This window comes from Lepisosteus oculatus, chromosome 5 (genome assembly GCF_040954835.1).
Source record: "Lepisosteus oculatus isolate fLepOcu1 chromosome 5, fLepOcu1.hap2, whole genome shotgun sequence".
In the NCBI taxonomy this organism is placed as follows: Eukaryota; Metazoa; Chordata; class Actinopteri; order Semionotiformes; family Lepisosteidae; genus Lepisosteus; species Lepisosteus oculatus.
The window spans coordinates 4,907,367-4,929,684 of record NC_090700.1 but is presented as its reverse complement, the minus strand read 5'-3'; the positions used below and the strand labels follow the sequence as shown (position 1 = coordinate 4,929,684).

Sequence of the window (22,318 nt, the reverse complement as noted above, 5' to 3'; positions counted from 1 at the left end):
CCCGGAGAACACGCTCTGCTCCTGGCACGCTGCATGCTTCGCGCTCCTATTAAAAAGTTCTGTTAAAAATTCCTTTTATTCCTTTTCTTGCTAAAAGAAAATGCTACAACCTGCCTTTGTAGTGGCGCATTTTACTCAGGACGCTAGTCCTGTTTCCCCCTACTGGAAAAAAGAAGAAACTGCAGATAAAAACCAACTACAGAAGACACGATTCCGCGAACGACGTCTGAAATATCGTCTTGGCTATAAATATTGCTGCAAGTAATCTTGTATTTATAATGTCGTGTGTCTCGTAGACTGAAATTCTTTTAACTCACGACGGATGTTTTTTTTTCCTAGCTTGCTCGTTCGGCTTTTACTGTCGTCTATGAGCCACTGACGACAGCGATTATTTATTGGTTAAGGCCCCTGGCTAAATGTTTCTCCACTTTACCCCTGACCTCCAGCAGTACATCACGCAGAGATTCACTGCGCTGCAATCAGCTGACGAACGGGCCTTTTTATAGAGGTGTCCATAACTACCCAATGGAAAAAAAAGTGTGAGCTGGTATTTATTGGCTTCTTTTGGTAGGGGTGTCTGAGCTTTCATACACAGTGAAAGGACTTGTGTTTATTTATTAACTCTGAGATTATGGCATCTTCTAGCACTTGCTGAAAAACAGGCAATAAAGCAGAGGACAAGCAATATTGCAGATTTTACAAGAGCTGTCTTTAGTGAAAGCAGGACCAGCTGGAGCCCCGAGGCCTTGAGATCATATTGCTTGTGAGAAGCCCTCCGTCAGTATTCATGTAGGGCAGCAATCTTTAGTGTGCAAGACTTTGTAATGCATGTTGGCATTACATAATGGGTTTTCAGTACAAATTCCGATTGTGACTGAATTGCAGAAAACACGTTTATTTATACATGTACAGTATATATATGCATTTATTATGTAATTAGGTTATTCTTATGTGATTACGTTATTAAGGATTGCCTGCACACTGCTTGCATTCTATCAAGTGCACCATGTCGTTAGGTATAACCCAGGCTTTTCGGTGAATTTTATTTTGCACATGTTTTGTTTTAATTGCTGTGGTAAGGTAAGTTTGAGGAGAACTTTACAGTCTACCGAGGAAGAAAGCTGATTCTTCAGCTTCTGTTTTCAGTTGTTGTTAAGTTTGTTCTTGCAGGTACTGTACTCTCTGGGAGACTTGGTAGGCTATGCTAAATCAATACACGTGAAACTGTGAGCTGTTTCCTTTAAAGCCTCATTTGCACTTTGAAAATAGTCAGGAAATGGAAACGACATGGAAAAGGGTGAATTTGAGAGGACAGGCCATGTTTTTCAGTGCTATTTCTATGAGCTGAGAGCCTAATTAAACACAAGCAATACCCACTACAGCAGAACATACCTGAATCTGTCTGTATTCTGTAAATGCTGATCAAGGAAGATTTGCTTTGAGTATCGTTAACCCAGTGTATGCGCCCTTAAAAACCTGATTTGAATGCAAATACTGCTTTTTTACATTGTTTTTACTGTTTACGGTAACCAAAAATGTCTAACATTTTATATCTTCCTGAAAAAAATCCTCTGAATGCCATTACAAAATACACATTGTATTTTGTGAAGGCATGTTGAAGGAAGAAATTATTTTAATGTTATGATATGTTCTGTGACTCTGATGATTTTGAGCAAATTAGGTCTTGCCGGAATTATTGGTGGTAATTGCAACAATTCAGTTTACGTTGTGGGTCTTTGTAAAAACATTTTCTAGAACATATTTCTGTGTGCTGTTTGCAGGAATGTGTAATGCTGGAAGTAAGCCTGTAAGTGCTCGTTTCAACAGCATCTAAAATGTCCATGATCTCTATCTGGTTTCACAGGAATATTAAAGTCTGAATGATATTATCAGTTAAATGCATTGAAAATGGAAAATGTCAAGAAGTGCTTCACCTGATTTGCCGAAGCAATCTCCCAGACATATTTTGACTCTGATTGGTGTATACAGGCATGATTACAATGGAAATCAAGGCTCAATGCTGTCTGTTCCTTGCTTGGAAGCTGATTTTCAGTGTTTACCTCCAGTGAATTATTTGCTTTGAATTTCATGTACGTAAAATGAATCTGTAGGCATTACAAAACTTGCAAGCATATCGTGTGGGAAGAAAGAGGGGTGAGACATTTTTTCCGTATTGTCTAGGATTTCTGTTTTCATTTTATTGATTTGAGGTACAGTATTATTTTCTGAATCCAAAGCTAACCTTTGTTTGGGAGAAAATGGCTTTGAATTCTAGTCATTTCCCCTCATTGGGTCACATTTTTCAATTATTGTACTTTTATTTCACATAAATATGTATTTGTTGGCACATTATTTCCCTTAGACGAATGCACCAAGTTCTTGAACCCTTTATGAACATTTAAAAACCAATATGACAGGGCTGTATTTTTTTGTAAGTACCTCTTTATTTTGATCTTTAGCTGAGGCTTAATATTTCTGATGCAATATTTTGACAGTCCACATAAGTAAACTCAGCTTGCATAGTCATTAATACATATAAGCCCTGTAGCCCTTAGGCAAAACCAAAGGGTACTCCCCTTGTGGCATTACCCTGGGCAGGACATTATATTCTGAGGCAAAAGGCACTTACAGCAATTTTAATAGCAAGGGAATTGGTAATAAAAGGTTCAGTCCAGTTATGTTAAGGTTTTCGTATTCAAACTCGGAAACAACAAGAGTCATGTCTATGAGAGGCACACGAGCAAGGGGCCTGAAGAACAATTACTGACAAGTGTCACTGTGAATGACAGCCATGAGCACAAGGTGTTCTCTTTTCCATACATGACACGTGTGTGCTTGGTCACATAGAAGGACCGAAGCAGCCTGCTCTAACTAGGAGATCCCCAGAGGTTGTTAATGGAGCCTGTAAGTGACGGTTCAACAGAACAGCGTTCATTAATTACATATTGCATTTAATAAGGCAGAGAGACGTGTTCTGCCATGTGATTTCTCAGTTCGTTCTTCTGGCCTGGTAAAACGTTGTCCTGTCGTCCCCCCCCCCACACACACACACACACATACACGGTCTGTTTCGCAATTAAATGATGTCCATTACAGCTCTTCGATAAGAACTCAGTCCACCTCTGTGCTCAGAAATCCTCCACGCGGTTTACCTCAAAAGCCATTTGCTGTACCCCAGCTTTAATGAATATTTTTTTTTTTATTGTGACAGAGGGTCTGTCTATTTTTGCTTTGATGTTGTGCTCGCCTTTCTATTTTTAGCTTTCCAGTGTCCCCCTCTACAGTTTACACCCAGGCACAGTAATACATGCATAATCATTTATAATACAAAACTGAGGACAGTTTTTTTTTAAGTGATGGTCTACAATCTACAAGGGTTTATTTTTCGGGTTGTAGGTTTTCCTCTTGAGTAGTGTAAGTTTGCCCATTGACAGTTTTCTCTATAAAACCCATCACAGCCCTAAGGTGGGGCCCTGCTTTGTGTCTGCAGTGGACCTCTTCACTGGCTATGTCCCCAGCTGTGGGAGTTAGGGGCTCATCTGGCTGTGAGAAGCACTGGTCCCTGTACCTGTGTCCATTTTCTGCTCTGTGCTTCCTGCGTGCTCTGCTCTTCCGTAATTCCTGCAGCCTGTTGGTCACGCTCCCACCCCTTGCTGGCCCTCTCGTTGCTATGTTACAGTAGCTCCGTGACTCCCTGTAAGTCCCACACTGCCTCAGCCATCTCTGGTCTGCCTGTTGCGTCTTTGGCTAACAGCAGGGGTTGGGCTCAACAGGTTTCAACAACAGTCGTCAGAGACTCCAGGGAGTTTGGCTTATGGTTTCCTCTAATGACGAGCCGGGTTGATTTTTCCTGCATGCACTTTAAAAACCAGTAAAATATCCAGGACCTTAGCAGAAACACCTCAGACCGGTCCAAGACTCTTCCTCTGGTCTTTCATTCCTGCAGCAGGTGTGGGGTTATGGCGATGTGATCATTGACCCTGAACTCGTCTTAAAACATGGAAAGAAAGGTTTTGTGTGTCTGTTTGGATGTAAGAAGGATAAACCCAACTGACGGCACCTGCTTGCTCTGTGAGACATTCCCCGCACTGCAGTCGTGCAGGGAATTACAGAGATTTTGTGATAAATTGCGACCCTAGCACTTAATAGGTGGTTTAATTTTGAGCCGACATTGTGTCATGTCTTTGGCAGAAATCGAGCTGGCAGCGGTACTCCTCAGTACAATGGACCACTGCGTTCATAAAAATTGAATCTACCTAAATTAAAAAGACAAATGTATTCTGGAACCTGAAATGCACAATTCGCCGGTGCTCATCTAATTTTTTACATCGAGAACTACAGCAGGGTTTTTTTTTTCTGCAATCTGTCAGGTACTGCGTATTTCTCACCATTTAGACTGACGTTTTTTGTTTCTGTTCTGTTTAACAGCATACTCACAAACACTGTGCAACATAATATTCAAACATAATTCAACAAATCAAAAACCCAGAACCCTATACCCCAGATTTTATTTGAAGTCCTGGCTCCACCTGTTGCTCAGTAAGAAAATTTCGTCACTCGTGGCTGAGTGAAGGTCACTTTAGTTTCAACGATGACATCCTCAATATGTTTTTTTTCCTGTGTTTCTGCTATTTAATAATATCGCCGGTGTCTTGGCGCACTGAACTCAATAGTTCTCAATATGGGGCAGGATTTTATGGGGGGAATTGTCAGGAATTGCAGGAAATGATCGACACAAAATAAAAAAGATAACTCAACACAATTTTTACAAAAATACAAAACGGGGCTCTGCTTTCTCTATGATAGGTATTAAAAACACAAAAGAACAAGTGGCCAGCGACATAGGCTAAATCATGGAAGTTACGGGAGGGGTTGTATTAGACGCTGTTTGGATCGTAAACAGCGGCACACCCGGTTAAAACTAGACATTTTTACACATCAGGAATTAAGGTTAAACGAATGCTTTTTAATATATATATATATTTTTCCAAGAAAATTCAGTAACGCCAGCCACGAATTAAAGTAGTTTCGTTGGCCGCAGGGCCGACGCCATTTCTGAAGAACCGCTGAGGCCCGTGTGAAGATAGTAATGGCGATTTCGCCTCCAAGATGAACCCGTACAGTCACAGCCTTAAACCAGAACTTAAGTGAAAAGCAGACCAGGGCTGTGGGATTTACCATGAAGGTGTTATAAGGGATCTTGCAGAAACATTTTGGATTTGTCGGGATAGATTCCGGCTCACCACCCCCCCTCCCCCCGGGGCCCTGTATTACGGGAGAGAAAATGGATGGGCGGAGAAGACGACTTCGCTTCTGAACACCCGCGGCTCGTTTTTAAACCCATCTTCGGTTTCGACGTTTCCAAAATGTCGCCACATTTTGGAAATAACATTTTGGCATAACTGACTTGGCCGTGTTGTGCGCAAACTGTTCCGGCTAACGGTTATTCTCTCTGGCGCGGGCGAACCGAAGGCCTCCGACGACGCGTCTAACAGCCCTTCGTGTTTATTTCTAAAACAAACTGAAATCTTCTGATCTCATCATTACATTTGCGAGGGCAAATGGAGAATGGAAAGGCAAACTGAAGTGGTGAGTCAAATTTCTGCAGGCTTTTATTATGTAATAATATAATAAATGTTATACAGTACGAAGGCAGAGCGAATGAACACAGTCAAGTGCCTTTTTAAAGTGATTGATTTCGGGAAGTGATATTTTGAATCCCTGGGGTTCAGATCATTTGGGTTGCTGTTCATCTTTTGGTATTTTAGCAGACGCATTAAAAAAGTGATTTGATTTTTATTTCCACCAGTCTTGATGTTTCTTTAAAAAAAACTCTACAGCGTGTTTGACCAAATTAATATTTAAGGAATTGAGTCGTTGCTTTTCTTACTTTGCGTTGTGAAATATTATAATAACGGGCGTGCAATAAGGCCCGGTGTTCTTTGTAGTATTAAGTTCCAGAAATGGTGGTACTTTCACTTTTTTTCAGAAGTAAAGTAGTAAATAAATTCGGTAATAAATATGTAGCAGACGGTTTGGGTGAACGGTTGGACACTTTCGGTCCTGACGTCCAGCAAATAAATACATAAAATTAATTAATCTTTTCAAATCCGTGCGATTGAGCCTGAATTTGTTTTCTTTTTGATCGTGCGTTTCCATATACGCGATAGCCTTGCCGTTATATTAACAGTACTGGTATGCTGATGAGGATTCATGCTTCCTAGCCATTCAAAGAAATCACTTTATAATCCTCGATTCAGTTATTTGCAAGCAGTTCAGACTGGAGGGCTATCACGAACCCAGCCAATCTACATACCTAATGTGTTACTGAATATATATATATATCCTCTATGCGAGGTGTCTATTGGTAGAATTGGAGTACGTCTGTACTGTACTCGTAAAACTCGTGTATCATTTACCTAATTCAGGTGGGCACCTGCGTCACCATGCGTAGGCTGCAAAGGAACAATAGGCTTATTCCTTGCTGAAAAGAGGCTCCACGGCCGAAACGTTGTGTTTTCTTTCTTCTCTTTTCAGCATGAAATAAGCCTATTGCTTGTTCATTTATCTAATATACCATAAAGAACCTACGTTAATTCATGTATTGTTAATGAAGAAGTGAAATCAATATCTGAAAGAGCGCACACGCACCAGAAACAGGCATTTCTGCTGTTAGTATGTAACGTAAAAATCCTCTCGCATTATATCAAGGAAAACAAAGAGTCCATACACGGGAAATCCTCAATGCATATCGATCGATTTAATTGTTAGTTTAAGCATAGCAAAGCGCAGAAGTAAAAGAAGCTTGAAAAAGACAATCAATATACACTGTAATACTCTCAAAGGGGATTGCTTTTGTATTATTTTACTATACACCAGCATTATACACCCCATTCAATCCTTCAGTTCTTTAGTGCAGTTAATTGTTCATCTCCCCAGTCGGTTTATAATCGAGGAGCTGTCTGTCAGGAAGTATTCCACCGCTGCAGTCTGATGAGGCTGGCTGGACAGCAGCAGTAATTGCTCCATCCTTCTTCTCTCCCCAGATGTTCAGATTAATAAAACACCGCTACCTCGCCACGGCCGGCGCTCTGTGATGAACGAGGGACAGGCTGAGGCGTGGAGTCGGAGAGGGCGGAAAATCAAGATCTAGGTATGAGCGGGATCGTGCCCAGGACAGTGTCGGCGCACTGGAGCAGCAAGGAGTAAAAACCGCTTTAGCTCTTTCATTGGCGGTTCAGGAAAATGAGTGACACAGAGGGTGCGGTAGTTGGCGGTTTTTAGGACCCTGAGTTTAGGACCGTGGTACCTTCTGTACGGAGTTTGCGTGTTCTCCCTTGCTTTTTGTCCCCATCAAAGACTTGCCGTCGAGTTTACCTGTGTTTTGGCTCATCCTCGGTGTAGACCCATGTTGTGTGCTGTGCTTTCAAGACGGGATCTGCCAAGAACCTTATCGGGAACAGTGGCTTCCCCATAATGGGTGAACTGGAACAATAGTGGTGATGCTCTTCTAAGCACAACCTTTGATACCATTTGTGGAATGGGGAAAAAAGAATAGATAAAATGTTGCATAAAGTAATGAAAAGCTTTGAATTTAACCATATCCTAACCTGTGCTAAGGATTGTTTTATATGGGTATATTCAGGCAGTCCAGTGACATAAGTGTTTATTAATAACAGGTATTTCCTTTGTACAATTACACTGCAGTATCACCTATTCTTTTCAGTCTGTTAATCCAAGGTGTGTAGGGGAGTGTACTTTCAAATAACTGATTATGTTCATTAACCAAGACAGCAATGCACAGATACAGTATATTGCCCATTTTATATTATTCCTTATAAAAAACACGAAGCAGCTTCATCAGCACTGAGCCCTAGGTCATTTCCTTTCCCCTTTAAATCCATTCAGGTGCACACAATATAAATCAAATGTCACCTGTCAATCAAATGTCACCCGTGTTTCCATATATGCGATATCAATCTCACTTGGTAGTTATTTATTAGCATGGTGATCGGGGTGTTCAGCGAGCCTGAAAGACTCCATAGGGTAAAAACTAGGGATACCCGATTATTGCGTGATCCCCAAAAAATCAGGGGAAATGAGATTTTGGGAGGTTTCTTTTGGTCTGCCGCGACGCATTATGTTGCCGTTCTCTTGTGTCTGAATCGGCCTTTGGCATTCCTCTAATCTCATTTCTGTCCACTGTCGCCTCGATGGTGCTGTTTGACATCTCCGATGCTGGTGTTGTGACCAATGTAACGCTGCAGTTTTCTTACCGCGCTAAATCAAGCATTCGAGGCAAAAGCTCAAATGTCGAAGTCCAGGATGCTTCCGATCTCTTCTCTCTGGTGTGGGGAATAAAGTGCTGCTAAAATGTGCGAATCCAGTTTTACATGAGCAGAGATTCATGACTACGTTGCCCTTATTTCAGCAGTCAGGAAGCACATCCTATATATACATACACACGTGTGCAAATATATAGGCAAAATACATTTTGCTCTCCTTTTTTACATTAAAATGAAGCACATGAGCATGTTACACAGGAGGTGGAAGGAAAGCTCATTATAACTTACTCTCAAAAATTCAAAGAGTAGCACTGCACATAGAGGCTGGGGTGCAGGAGTGGGAAAACCTGCACAAGGTGGAGATGGACTGCACAGTCTCAGGCTTGCAGCCCGGTTCCACAAACTGTAACCTTAGCAACAACATGGTTTAACACAGAGTGGCGTGCACCAGGCAGCAGCAGCAGTCTATGCAAATGCTCATATGGGTCTGACAAATGCCTGTGCTTAACGTCCTTTGCATTTATTGTATTATTATTACTGTATCTTTTGTTACACTGTGGCAGTGTTGTCTGTGTTAAGCTGCTGTTGCACTGCAATTTCTCTCAGAGGATCAATAAAGTATCTATCTATATACATAGCATGTAAGGATGTCTGCAGCTTTTGGAGAGTTTTGACCCCTGAATCCTCATTTGAGTTTGTGAGTTATGTTCAATCTTGCCTTATATGTTGGGGGGGGCAGTGAACAGAACAACACATGATCAGCACAGCTGGTCTTCATTCACCTTTATATTTGTACTATCTAAAATATTGTCCTATTTTTATTTAAAGAAAGTTGTGATTTTGAAATAATGGATTTGGTCCTGATGATGGCCTGAAATGAGGTTCTGTTAAATTACATCTATAGTGAAATCAGGCATGCTCTCTCAGGATATCTAAAGATGATTAAGTCTCTACTCATGAGCAGTAGAACACATGGCAGTAATTGTTTGCCTTGATTGCATTATTTCTCTTGATAAAAGGGTAGATAACCTTTCATTACTGGCACTGAATGAGTCAACGGGCAATTGCAGCTGTTGGAAAGTGGTGTAGTTTTTTTTCCACAAATGGAGAAGAGTGGGAAACAAGCCCAGAAATGTAAATGAATGATATTTTATATTCTCTTGCTTTATTTAACAAAGGTTGTATAGAGGTAGATCTCATTTTATGTGGCTGATAACATTGCTGAAAAAAGCTGCACAATTCAGAAGCTCGTAAGTTAAAAACGTAATTCCCAGAAAGAATGCGTAGACAGAGAGAGAAATGTGTTTTGGGGTCCACTCCAAACCAAAGCGTGGAACAGATGAAACAGTTACACAGATTTATTCGTTAGATGTTTATATACAGTAGTCATATTCAGTCCTTTAGCTCTCAGTGAGTCTTTTAAATTTCTTTTTTTTTTTAATCTGATAAGTGCCATTACAGATAATATTTTCTCCTTCAGGGTTTTAGCGGATTATTAATGGTAGACGTATTGAATTGTTATAGTATTGAATGTTAAGTTTGATTTTATTTTTATTTTCTTTAGATGACTAAATTTGCAGGGTTTTAAATAAAAATGAATTGCAATCGATTTCACTAAGGTTTTTTTTTCCCCTCACAGTAGCTTGTCTTGTTTTGTGTGCAGGCCAGGGGGAAATGTTGGTCAGGACACCAGGGTTACATCCCCTACTCAGGTTTCGAGAAACACCCTGAGATTTTTAATGATCACAGAGAGTCAGGACATCAGTTTTTTGTCTCATCTGAAAGACGGCGCCTTTTTATGGTATAGTGTCCCCTTCACTGTACTGGGGCATTAGGACCCACATGGACCACAGGGTGAGCGACCCTCACCGGCCCCTCCAATAATTCTTCCAGCTGCATCCTGAGCTTTCCCAGGAGTCTCCCATCCAGGTATGGACCAGGTTCGCAGCTGCTGAGCTTCAGTTGCCAGGTGTGAATTGTAGGGTGATGTAGCTGCTGGCTAAACATGCTGTATCTTTATTTGTATCCCCTGTGCACTTTATTCCTGTTCTTGATTTCCTTGACACTGTGGAAACAGAGGTTCCATATCTGCCTCAGAATCTCTTGGCAGGCTCTTATCTTTTACTTTTTGTGCAGAAAACACCACAAACCTTGCTTTTATCCCTTGCCAGAAAGCAGCAGGAGGCAATCTTCTGATAAAAGTATCAAACGCCCCTTCAGACTAGTGGGCCCATAGCCTGCTGTCCTTTATAAATGTGAAGGGTGAGAGGAGGCTTTTGAAATGAGGATGCTCTGCTGAAGGGCCTCTCTGCCTGCTAGGAAAGTTCAAGCTGTGGTAGAAGCAGGTTAAAGACGAGCTCTCATAATGGATGTGGGGCTTATATGTGCAGGTTTCAATACCTCTCCATCTGTTCTGGCCCTGAAGAATCTCTTCGGTGCTTTCTACTTGATTTCTTTCAATTCGTAACATGGCAGGAAATAAAATAACACAAGTGGGGTTGAAAGGGCCTTGTTCTGTAGAAGCCTGTGTGTGTTCTGATTACTTTTTAGTTCTTGCAAGCACTTTCATGGCTTTGTTCATCTCTCTACACTTGTTTTTCAGCATTTTGTGCTGCAAAAATAGAAGAGACAAAAATATCAGTTAACGTGAAATAATTGAGGTGGCAGCCAGGATGTATGTTCCTACAGACTATTAACCTCAGCAGCTCTTGTGGCTGTGCAGAAATCCCCAAGGACAAGATGACTGTTGTGTGAGAGAGCACAGGTCCAGTGCAGCCTGACATCGTCCTTCACTTCTGCAGTGCTTGCATGCTATTGTCACTTCAGCCCAAAGGTAAAAATAAAATCCTCCTTGCAGTTTTAAAGGTTAATACAAACAAGAGGGTGTTTTGGGTAAGACACACCCCTCTTTCACTGGATACTAATCCTGACCAGGCTTTATAAAAAGGAAACTCATGTTTTTATAAAAGCATTTTTGTATATTACTCAGTAGTGAGCTCGGTCTTTTAGAAGACTTCACAAGCTTTGCTAACGTTATTCAAGAACTGATCAGGTTAACGCTGAGGGATGAGTAATTTTCTCTGTGATTGTGAGGATTTGGCAATCTAAGTTGAAAATCTAGAGCCCAGCAAAATACATAAGCCGATAATGTTTTCACACCTTCCGAAAACTGGATGTCACACGTACAGAGACACTCACGCAAAAGCCACTATAATTCGCAAATGGTTTCATCTTCTTTACTTAAATAAAGTTGCTAATTGAAGTGAAGTGGATCTGACAGTGAATTGATGTTCTTAAGATGCAGTAACATTGCACCACCACTGAAAAAGACTGAGGAGTCAAGTTGTTGCCAGCTGCAATTTCTCACTGAAAGGCTGTCAGATATGATTGCAGTGAATCACTCATAAGAAAATCGCATTTTCCACTGTGTTACTTCGGAGGTATGAGCTGAAATTCAGTTTCGGGTAAGGCCTTTTAGTCATAAATTGTTCTTCTTCCTGAACAAGGTTCCTGCCTGTTAGTCTTCTATCTGTGTCTTCTAGTCAACACACTTCAATGTGATCATATTGGAGGGTGATGTTTAAATATTAGAACTTTTAAAAGCCAGTGGGCTGTACTTGGATTGTTTAAGGTGCCTTGATTAAAGACTGCAATAATGTACTGAATTCATTCTTCTGAACGGCTTGCATCACTGGTTGTAGGATGAAAAATGTGGCTGTAATATATCATGGAGCAATCAGAAACACATTTCTCCCAATTATGCCTGGTACCTTCAGTTCATTAAAGACACCATTGTTGGCTGCTGGGTAAATTATGCAGCACCATTAGAAAAACCATTAGGCTTCATCCTGCTGCTAAGCAATTACAGCAGCGAATCTTTAACCTCCATAACCTGCAGCTGTTACACTTTTCCTGCGCGGTAAGCAGGGCTGCTCATGTGTCATTACAAGTTGCTGCAGAGGTGTGTGGTCAAAATGTGGAATCCAGTTTGGGTTTCAGTGGAGAAGTAGCAAAATCCTCTGCTGGGAAGCAAGGATTACTGCAGTGTAGTTCTCCAAGTTCCAGTGCTTTTTAAATACTCCTTTTTTCTCACATACACTCCTAGTGCACCAGATCAGCAGCTCAGTATAAGAAGGACAGAGTTCACCTGAAATTCACGCTAAGGGTGTATAGTACATAGCACCAATTGTCTGTTTTTCTCTACCTTTTATAGTGTGTTAAATGCTTTTCACATGGAGGTAGTTTGTGCATTGCCTTTCATGTATGAGTGACTGGACAGAGATGTATGAGGCTGAAGTGCAGTAAAGTTTAAATTCAAGACATACTGAGCTCTGGCAGCGTATATTCAAGGATACGAAAAAGAACAAGAGTCTGACATTGTCGTTTTTCCACTGACCGAGAGAGGAAGAGATGGCAAAGGTCAACATCGAAAGGAGAGGCTGAGTGAAAAGGGGCATTTTTTTCTGCTCATTCATTGCAGTGGCATAAGACTGGAATATGCCAAAAGACAGAGCTAGAATTTTGGTTTCCGGAGCAGATCGCAAAAGATGCTCTCTCTCTTTTATTATACAGCTGTGGCAGAATGAGGTATTGCTTTTCAGGGGTGTTAACTTTGAAACCGTAAAGCTTTTACTTGCAGCCAGTTAGCACTACCATAATTCATGAAGAATAAATCCCATGTGCCGAATGTTGTGTGGGCATGGAATATGTTGGCTGTCACATCATCATTTGCACTGGCAGGGACAAATAGCGCTCTTATAAATAAGTCTCTGCTATATCAGCCTAAAGTGCTGGCAGGATTAATGGCCCAAGGGGGCTAAAGGCTATTTGTATACAGTTGATAAGGCTGCTGTGTTTATTGTACTGATAATGAGATGCAACCGAGTTATTATTGATTTCTTCTAAGTGAGCATTCTGCCAATACTACTCAGTCAGACTTGTCCACCTTTATCTCAGCAGTTCCCCCGTAAAAAATGGATTTTGAGTTTAAGTTATTGTCAGGATATCTGTCTATGTATATGGCCAAGTACAGCTAGATAGAGTTGCACGTGCCTTTTAGGAGTTTGAGCTTGCCTGGCTTAATATGCTGTCTGAGGATCTAAAACTATTTCATTTTGCATTACAATTTGAAATTGTAAGCATGGGGGGAAATAAGTTTTATACAGTGTCAACGCAGTATATAGGTGGACATAAAAAGAAGTCAATGTGAATCAATCTAACTTGAATTTTCTTTGTTTTGCATGAAAGCTACACTAGCTACACTAAGTGTGCACTTAGTATGTGATCTAAAGATGTTTCTGATGTATACAGTATAGCCTGTATTTTTTGGTGTCTGTGAGCACTGATGTTATGGGAATTGCTGAGAATGAAGTGCTTTCTTGGAAGAGTTGTTTCACAGCTCACCAGCTGGGGATATTGATTGTCATTTATAAATGTGAAAGCTGACCCTCTAGAGCACAGGAGGCCCTTAGGTAAGCAGACGTGCACTTCCAAAGCCTCAAAGTCTGAGCAAAGCCAGCTAGCATTCTTTACTAGCCACGGAATAACTTATCTGTTTCTGTTTGACTCTGTAAGCCACTCAGCAGCACAGGGAAAATTTCATTTTATAAAGTCATCTCTTAAAATGACAAGGTTCTGTATTACACTCTGCAGTAACAAACAAGAACAGTGGAAACTGAGGCAGAAATTGGGACAAAGAAACAGAAAAAGTGAAAGCTACAGTCACATATAAGGCAATAACATTTCAGGCAGTACTTCCCAACTAGCGTTCAATTGGATTGATTTTCAAAGCTCAAAATTCAAATTCTTGTGAAGAGATGCAGCTTGCACATCATAACGCAGAAACGTGCAAGAAAAACATTGCTGCCATAATTTTTCCTGCCATGTGAATGGAATAGAATGTGCTACTGTAATGGTTTGCTTTTTTATTATTAAACTTTGATTTAATAATAAAATAGAAATCCGCCATGAGAAAAAATTCTAGATTTGGGTAAAACCTTACCATTCTCGCAGATATGGAGACCTATAACTGACATTTCTGCCACTGCACTCTTGATAAGCGCTTCGTCAAGGCACTGTGCATACGCTCATATATATATACAGTACATCGATAGACATGTAAACAGACGCTGTGGATTATAAAGATAACTAAAACACAACTGCATGTGACGTTTTTGATCTAGTGTATCTAGCAGGCTGATTTATTTGCATGGATAAGAGCTGCTAGGCTTTCCAATGAGGGCTCCTGCCTGATGCATGAGTTAAGACGGAGAAAACCCTTTGATCAGAAAGACAACAGAGGGCACAGAAAGGCTTTCCTCAGGATGGAGGTCTATCAGCTCTGCTTTGCCCTTCTCCCACTGGACAGAATAGCAGTTGCAAAACACTTAAGTGTGCTCTCATTGTATTTATCATGTGGATACTAATAAAGAAAGGGAAAAAAGACATCAGGGTGGATAGGGAAATACATCACTTAAAGCCATCCATCGATCCATGATGAGCCGGCTTGCCTCACCATTCAGGCTCCAGGGAAACGCTAAAGGCAGGAGTTAGCCACTTAAAATGACAGCACTCTTTCTAAGTCAGACAGTGGCAACATGATGTTTTTTTCTGTAAAAATTGGGTCTCTCTCAAACAAACATCCTGTTTCTCTTTAAGACAATACAGGCTGCTGGGGAGGAGGGCTTACTGTAACACTAAAAAAGTTGAATGGCAGTGTTCCATGTACATTGTGCTAATTTGTGTTAGTTGTACGTGGGTCCTGGTACAATGCAGAAGCCCAGAAATGGACATCAGCCTCATCCTTATCTTACACTGTGCATCGGAGAGGTTAAAATTCTGGTTACATGTTGTCTTGGGAGATCATATCCCAAGAGTCCGTTTCCACGCTGCTTACAGAACATTGAACGACGGATAGGGATGCCTCTTCATGCATGGTAACCTTCTTGAACAGATTCCAGGCTCATGGTTCCTCCCCTCCTCCCCGACAGTGATATACTGGCTCCTTCACTGCTGGTCAGAAATACCTGTGTATTCCCTGACGGTCAGCGTCTGTTTCACCATCGAAGGGGCATCTGTGACCCCAGATTGAGCATTCACCCCTTATCTGTACTCTGTTTTCTGTCCGTTAACCAGTTCTCATTCCAAGGACATGCTCTACCTTGAAAACCTAACTCAGCTGCACTAAAGAGAATAAATATTCTTTATTGAAAGCTTTCTGAATATCTATGTGTTCTGTTTGAATCTATTACTGTTTTTGCTTGTTTAAGAAACTCGAGCAAGTTAATTATAAAAGACTTACCTTTTCAAAAACAATTTAGCTATCCACTGGAATCCTTTTGCCATTCAGATGACCTTCTAGTTGAGTTCTAATTATCATTTTCATAACCCTACATGCAATAAAAGACTTTTGGGCTATAATTACTTGGTTCAGTTTTGTTGCCCTTTTAATGGATTGAAGCAAGATTAGCAATTTTCCGGTCACTGAGTATTATCCTGTCGTGTGTGACTGTCGGAAGAGTTTTGTTTCTTTAAGTGCAGTTCCATGAAGCTCTAGAGCTGTAGCTGAAATGTTCCTAGTATACTAGTATATGCAACACTAGTGACTCTTCTGTGCTGGCACACCTTAATGTAGAATTTTGTGTTTAATGAGGTAAGATGTCAGTGTTTTTCCTGGTAACCCCGTGAGTTTGATAATATAAAAAATCAATTTAATGGACATTAGTCCTTTCTCTTTGCCTAGAGATTTTCCAGTTATATCCAAGACATTTCATTTCATCCTATCCTGCTCTTTTGCTGTTGTGATACTGAAAGAACCCTTTCTTATTTTAGACTGAATTACAGTATTCTTTTCTTTCTCTCTCCCTCTGCTTTCTTAGTATCCTTTTCTACAAGTTCTGTCGATTTATCATGCATTTCTTGAACTGGATGTATAGTCTTTGTATAGTCCTTTCTTTCTCCTTATATTTTTCTTAGTTGATTTATTTAACCATTTGGGCCAGTGAATTATAGTTTGGAACAGTTGATTTAACCTATTTAATGTACTGTAAAGCCTGGTGGAAATCAAGACTGAAAAACACAGAAAGGAATAGGTATCCCCATGTTGATAAGCTCTTTTGATGCTAATCAACATGATGCATTTACACTATAAATGATTATCATAATGGATGTTTGAATTTGGGGGAGTATAGCAGACTCCTATCACTGTGCCCCTTGAGTTTTATTTCAGTATTCTAACAAATATATATTCATTTAGTTTACTTTCCCTGCTCAACTATTGCTTTCTATAAACAGGTCTACCTCTTCTTTTATGCAGAACCTCCACCAGTTGCTCCGATACTTAAAAAGGAGTTAAACTTGTTTTTTTCTTATTTGGTCTGCAACAGCGTGGTTCAACAGAAAACAGTAATTTGTTCAAGACGACTATATCTGCTTCAGTTACATATGACGTAATATATTTCTCCATATTAAGATTGTCCTTCATGTGGATCACGCCTATATTGGTTAAGAAGCAGCTTTGTTCAATTTCATGTCTAAACACCTGTGTTGAAAGACAGATGTAAGCTTTAACCTAATGATTTAGGTCTGCTAGTTGGGTATATATATACCTTGACTGCGGCAGAATCGCAAATTGCACACTGTTTTGCTTTTAAGACTACAAGAGATCATGCTCAAGGTAGCAGAGAGTATGCCTTGGAAGGAACTTAAGAGTGAGGTGCACTGTGTTTTCCTGGCATGTTCTTTGTAGGCTGGACTTCTCTTTGTAACTGAATGGAGGATGAGCCAGGCCAGGTGGCGTCGGGAAGCCTGCTGCCCATCTATCTCAGAGCAGAGACCAGACAGGCTCTATCAGCTGTCACTGTTCCAGACAGCTCCGTCTAGAAGACAGCTAGAAGATTGAATTTACATAATACAGCAGGACCCGATAAATCATGGTTTCTTGCATATGGTCTAGTTTTCATTGCTCGCTAGAACCTAATTTTCACAGTGCTTCAATATTATTTTTCCACATCATTTTGTTTCTAGCCTGGGTTTGTGTAGAAAGTTTGGTCCTAATTCTCACCAAACACCAGGCCACTAGTGTAACGAACAGTTCTTTCCGGACCCTATGCGGACGACACAATCCAAAGAAGTGGGGAAACACTGGGAAAACGTCATGCAGGAATACGGGGCTGAAAACAGGGGGGCGTGTCCGAAGTGTGCTGGTGCACGGGGGAGGTGTGGCCGAGGCAAACAATCCAAGAGAGTAATCCTTAGAGGGTATCCAAAAGCACAAGAGTAAGTCCAAAGCCAGGAGATCCATCAAGACAAAGAATTAAAAACCATGAACCGGGTCGGAACCGGCGGACTAGGAACAGGAACAGAGGTTAAAACCTTAACGGGACCAGGCACTTCCAGGTCCCGGACTCGCATGGTGCGGAAACCAGATGCAGAGCCAGGATGAGCGTCAGCGCCTGGCTTTTAAGGTGGGCTGGGAATAGGGATCAGGTGCACAGAATAAGTCTAAAGTGAAAGGGCTGGAGCACTCATAGGGAGGGGGGACTATAATCGTGACAACTAGGGTATTAATACAAGCCTCTAGACTGTTCTCTCCCACCATTGCTCACACTAACACCCCTTCACCACCCCAGTTTCAATGGCAAGGCTGTAATCCCCCAAAGCAGCCGTGTTAAAACCAACCATATCAATAACACTTACATCTCGATTGCAGTTCCTGGTCTTAGTATGGAGCTGCAATTCTAGACAAATCTATATGCAACATCACTGTGAAAATGGCTTTGTGATTTCATTCACTAGCACCAGTAAAACTCCTGCCATGTGAATCTTACTGTTAAAAATGTTTGTTACTTCTAATCTTGATTTAATTAATCATAGCCTTCCCTTTTCTGACGGGTACTGTCCATACGCCTGTTACCGAATCAAACAATTTTTATTTTTTTTCTGGGGCCGGTAGAATTTACTGAGCTCCAGGGAAGAAAAAGAGGCTGTGATTACATTATCATTATTTTGTCACATCACCAGATGGCAATTTTTGTAAGCTGCAGAAATGACCAGGTGTAAAAATGAGAGATCTAATAATAGTGGAGATGCTGCATCTGTGAGAGAGCTTGCCTGGCATCGGTTTTTAAATCAGAGTCACTCAGCCAGGCTTCGTCTGAGGTTCTGTCATGATGATGACAGCGGAATCCGCTGATGATCCCAAATGAGAAGCACAACGAGATGCGGGATACAAAGTGCGCCCGTCTTTATGGTAATGCCTTGTACTGCGGTTATGACTAAACAAACCCTTTATTAAGTCCTTGATTAGGATAAACACTGGCAGCCCCCGTGCAGTGTCATGATTTATCAGGTATCTTTGCACCTTAAGACAGACTGAAAATGGGCAGGCTGCCTTTACAGGCAAGGCTGTGGCCAATTCTGTCCTCTTCTCTTCTGTTGAGAATAACGGCAGAATCGGGGTGAAAGAGGTGCCTGCGACTGTCTAGACCTGAGGAAACTAAGCTACTTTGATTAATAGTCTTTTCAGCAACGGGTTTATTCTTCTCTAGTCATAGTGAAGCACAGCCCAATATGAAAGTCACGGGGCACATAGCAGGACTTGACCCTGGAGGGGATGTAAACTAATGTACATGCAAATATGTGCAAGGTGGAAGGGCAGCCTAGACAGCATGCCTCTGAACTGTGAGAGGAAACTGGAGCACTCAGAGAAAACCCATGACTTGTGAACTCCACCATGCTACTCTGGAGACTTGCATCATACACGTGTGGTTTATCATACATGGTTATGCAATAACTTGTCTCAATGAGGGGCAACCAGTGAAAGACAGTCTAGTCGCAAGTATAGGGAATTCCACAAAAAACTTCAAAAACCTAATTTCATACTTAATGAACAGAAGGCATGTCGGATTCCTTCCAACTATTGGAGGAGGATCACATATCAATTTCAAAGAGCTTTTTTGGCATGACCGATGAAATGCAGTGTTGCAAAAGCAGGGACAGTTAACAGAACGTTTACAAAAAAAAAAAACAACATTATTGGACATTTCCGAATGGCACATAAAACATTTGACACCGAGCAGCTTACGTTTACACTCCTGTGAAAAGATCTCGTTTTCACAAAGCAGGCAGGAGGAAGCGAGCACTGCTTGCGGATGGGTGTGGCATTGACACTGGGCAATTCTGCAGCAAGGAGGAAAAGTCACGTTGGCCTCCACTGCCACCACTCCCAAGTAAATAAGAATCTGGCACGTCAAGCGAGTACATGCAAGGGCTGCTGGGATGTACTTGCAGAAAACCTACCCCATCGCCTTCCTCAGTAACCTTGGAGAAGTGTGAAAGCTGGACCAGGTGGTGTCAACATGTGACATAAAGCGTTTCTAGTTTCCCTGCAAGAAGCTGTAACAAGCTCTGTTGGGTCTCTGTTGTTTAGAGTGGAATCAGGTTTTCTTTTTTGCTGAGGGTAATCGATTAATTTACTACCAGTTTCTCACATAGGCCAGTGCATTAGTGCCCTCAGCACGGTGAGCTCAAATTCTTTGAAGTGTGCAAGACTGGATTCGTAGCATTATCCTTTATTGGAGCGGCCCAGCAGTAACTGGGGAGATGCTCCTTTGCAAGTCAGTTGGCTGGGTTTCTTTGGCAGTTAATTAAGTTCACTTGCTCGTTTAGGTCTCTGCCTTAGATCAAAGCCTTCCCTCCTGGGAGGGGATGGGAGGCTGGAGAAGGAGGAGGAGGAGAAGGAAGAGAAAGGAAGAGAAAGGGGGCCAGCCAGCAGGGCACTCAGCTGCCAGAGGTTTCTGGGAAGCCAGCCAAGAGGATCTCTCCTGGTGCCGAACGCTTGGCGGAAAGTGTGAAAACTTAAGTTCGCTTGCACATGGGACAGTTGGTTTACTCTTGGGCACAGAATAACGCGACAGGCCAGGACTCACCTCCTGTATATGGCCAAGAAACCTTTAGGATTCCTCCTTCATCTTCAGTGGACAGGCGTTCTACATCAGATGGGCTGTTTTGAAATCATAGCCTTCTGAGTAAAGCTGGTTGCATTCACCAATGAAAAGGAGTTTCGATGGCCAGCATGGCATATCGTTATTCCAGAAATATATGTATACCCATAGCTCTTTTTACGAATATCATTTGTTCCCAGAAACCCTTCAGAATAGCGAACATTGGTACACCTGTTTTCTTTATTTCTTATGGGGCAGAAATTGGGATCTGTTCCAGAATCCACAAATGTACTTTTTTCCCCCAAAAAAGATGAAAGAAGCAATAATATCTAGACAACATTAACCATGCCTAAGTAACCACATAATTTGTTTTTTGTGTAATTACACACACTCACAATTTTCGTTTTCTTAACACCTTTAGCGCCCATGATAAAGTCTGAACCACAAGTTTCCTTACACGAAAAGTAAGAGCGCACACAATAGCGAACACTGCACGAAGCAAGCCATTCCTTCACCGTGTGTCAGCCAGGGGTGAGTCATAATCAATAATAAGGAAGGACTTACTAGAGGGTTAAAAATTAGTCCACCTCAGTATGTTATATATATATAGGTTTATTCCATGCTGAAAAGAGCATATACATACAGTAGTTCAGGTAGGTGCTGTACAGTAGCTGCGTGCGTAGGCTGCAAAGGAACAAGTATAGGTTTATTCCCTGCTGAAAAGACAGTTCTCACACCTGAAGAAGGCTCCACAGCCGAAACGCTGTGTTTCTGTTCTTCTCTTTTCAGCAGGGAATAGACCTTCACTTGTTGCTTTGCAGGTGTATTTATTGTTTGAGTCATGGTATTGTAAATCCATCCTCTTTCAAGTGCCAGAACTAGGATGTTTTTCTCGTTTTCTGAAGTCCTGAATAGCGCCAGGTAATTATCCCTGAGCTGTTTCTCTGCTGCCAGAATCTCGACTTTCCATAGTCAGTGTTGTATTACACAAGACCACTTAATTATGCTGTAATTATATTATAAAATACAATGTTTTTCCAGTGCCCCCCTTATTTAATTGAACTTTCTTGTACTTGCAGATCTTTCTTGTGATAATTTGTATTTTCCTTCAAAATTAATTACATGTTATCTGCTGCAGCATCTGCAATAACACAGTTGCAGAATATATTTGGTGGGCATTCTGCATGTTCACAGCCTGAAACACACACACAGCCTCTTCAGATTGTTTTTTGGAATGTAGTGGTTGATAAAATAGAAGGTGAAGCTATTTGTGAGTATTGTGAATCTGGGCTGATCTCTTTTTTGTATTGGTATTTATGTGTTGGTATTAATGTGTTGGGCTTAAGCCTGGCCACTGAAGTTGGAAGATAACATTGGTGCGTTGGTTGGCATCTTTGCCTGGATGTGCTGAAGTTGTTGCTTTAATCATTTCCTGCTTCTAAATCAGCATCTTTTTCTTTTACAAACATCAAGGGCTTAGCAGCTTGACTTCTGGGCTAAGGCTTACGGACCTTAGATTATTCAGATTTCTCAGTGGTTTGCATTGTGAGAACATTGTAAATCCCAAAAAAGCTTTTTGTTGTTTCTGAGTACAGTGTGCAAATCAAGCTTTCAAGCACGTCTCTAGATGTAAGGCATAAGAGACTGTGGAAGTGATTGACTGAGAAGTGTGACTTTGTGAGAGAAGTTTAGTGTCCACTTAAAAGTGACACCCTAATCTCACATAGGTGGTATAATTCACTTTCCTGGTACTCCTCTTCACTGTCTGAGAATTAAAATGAGTCAGTTGGCTCTCCTTAAAAATATATGGAGGTGACAGCTGTGTTAGTCAGGAGAGAAAAGCATTTTCTATTTCCCCAGGAGCTGCCTGCAGCAAAATCGAACAGAGCTAGATTTCTAGAGACCTGCACCATTACCAAATGCTCTTGGAGTGATTGACTGAGAAAAGGCATCTATGTCAGTATGAGATTTTCAGGAGACTAGCTATTTCAAGGTGAGACACTGAGCCTGTTTTTTTTTTTAAATACAATTAAAGTGGTTATTCTGATGTTATTTCAAGCATGGCACAGCTGGGCATGATGCACGTCCACA

At 41.3% G+C, this 22,318-nt stretch overlaps 1 long non-coding RNA gene across 4 annotated transcripts in view; it reads left to right on the top strand.

Annotated features, from left to right (window-relative positions):
• The first annotated feature begins 5,110 nt into the window (after positions 1–5,110).
• The window catches only part of LOC107076736 (uncharacterized), a 32,825-nt gene continuing 15,617 nt past the window's right edge, over positions 5,111–22,318 (top strand). For all 4 annotated transcript variants that reach the window (XR_011189611.1, XR_011189612.1, XR_011189610.1 and 1 more), the window contains exons 1-5: positions 5,111–5,589; positions 7,047–7,153; positions 9,949–10,214; positions 10,888–11,118; positions 22,088–22,220. This is a non-coding gene — a long non-coding RNA (uncharacterized lncRNA). The remainder of the gene's footprint in view (positions 5,590–7,046; positions 7,154–9,948; positions 10,215–10,887; positions 11,119–22,087; positions 22,221–22,318) is intronic.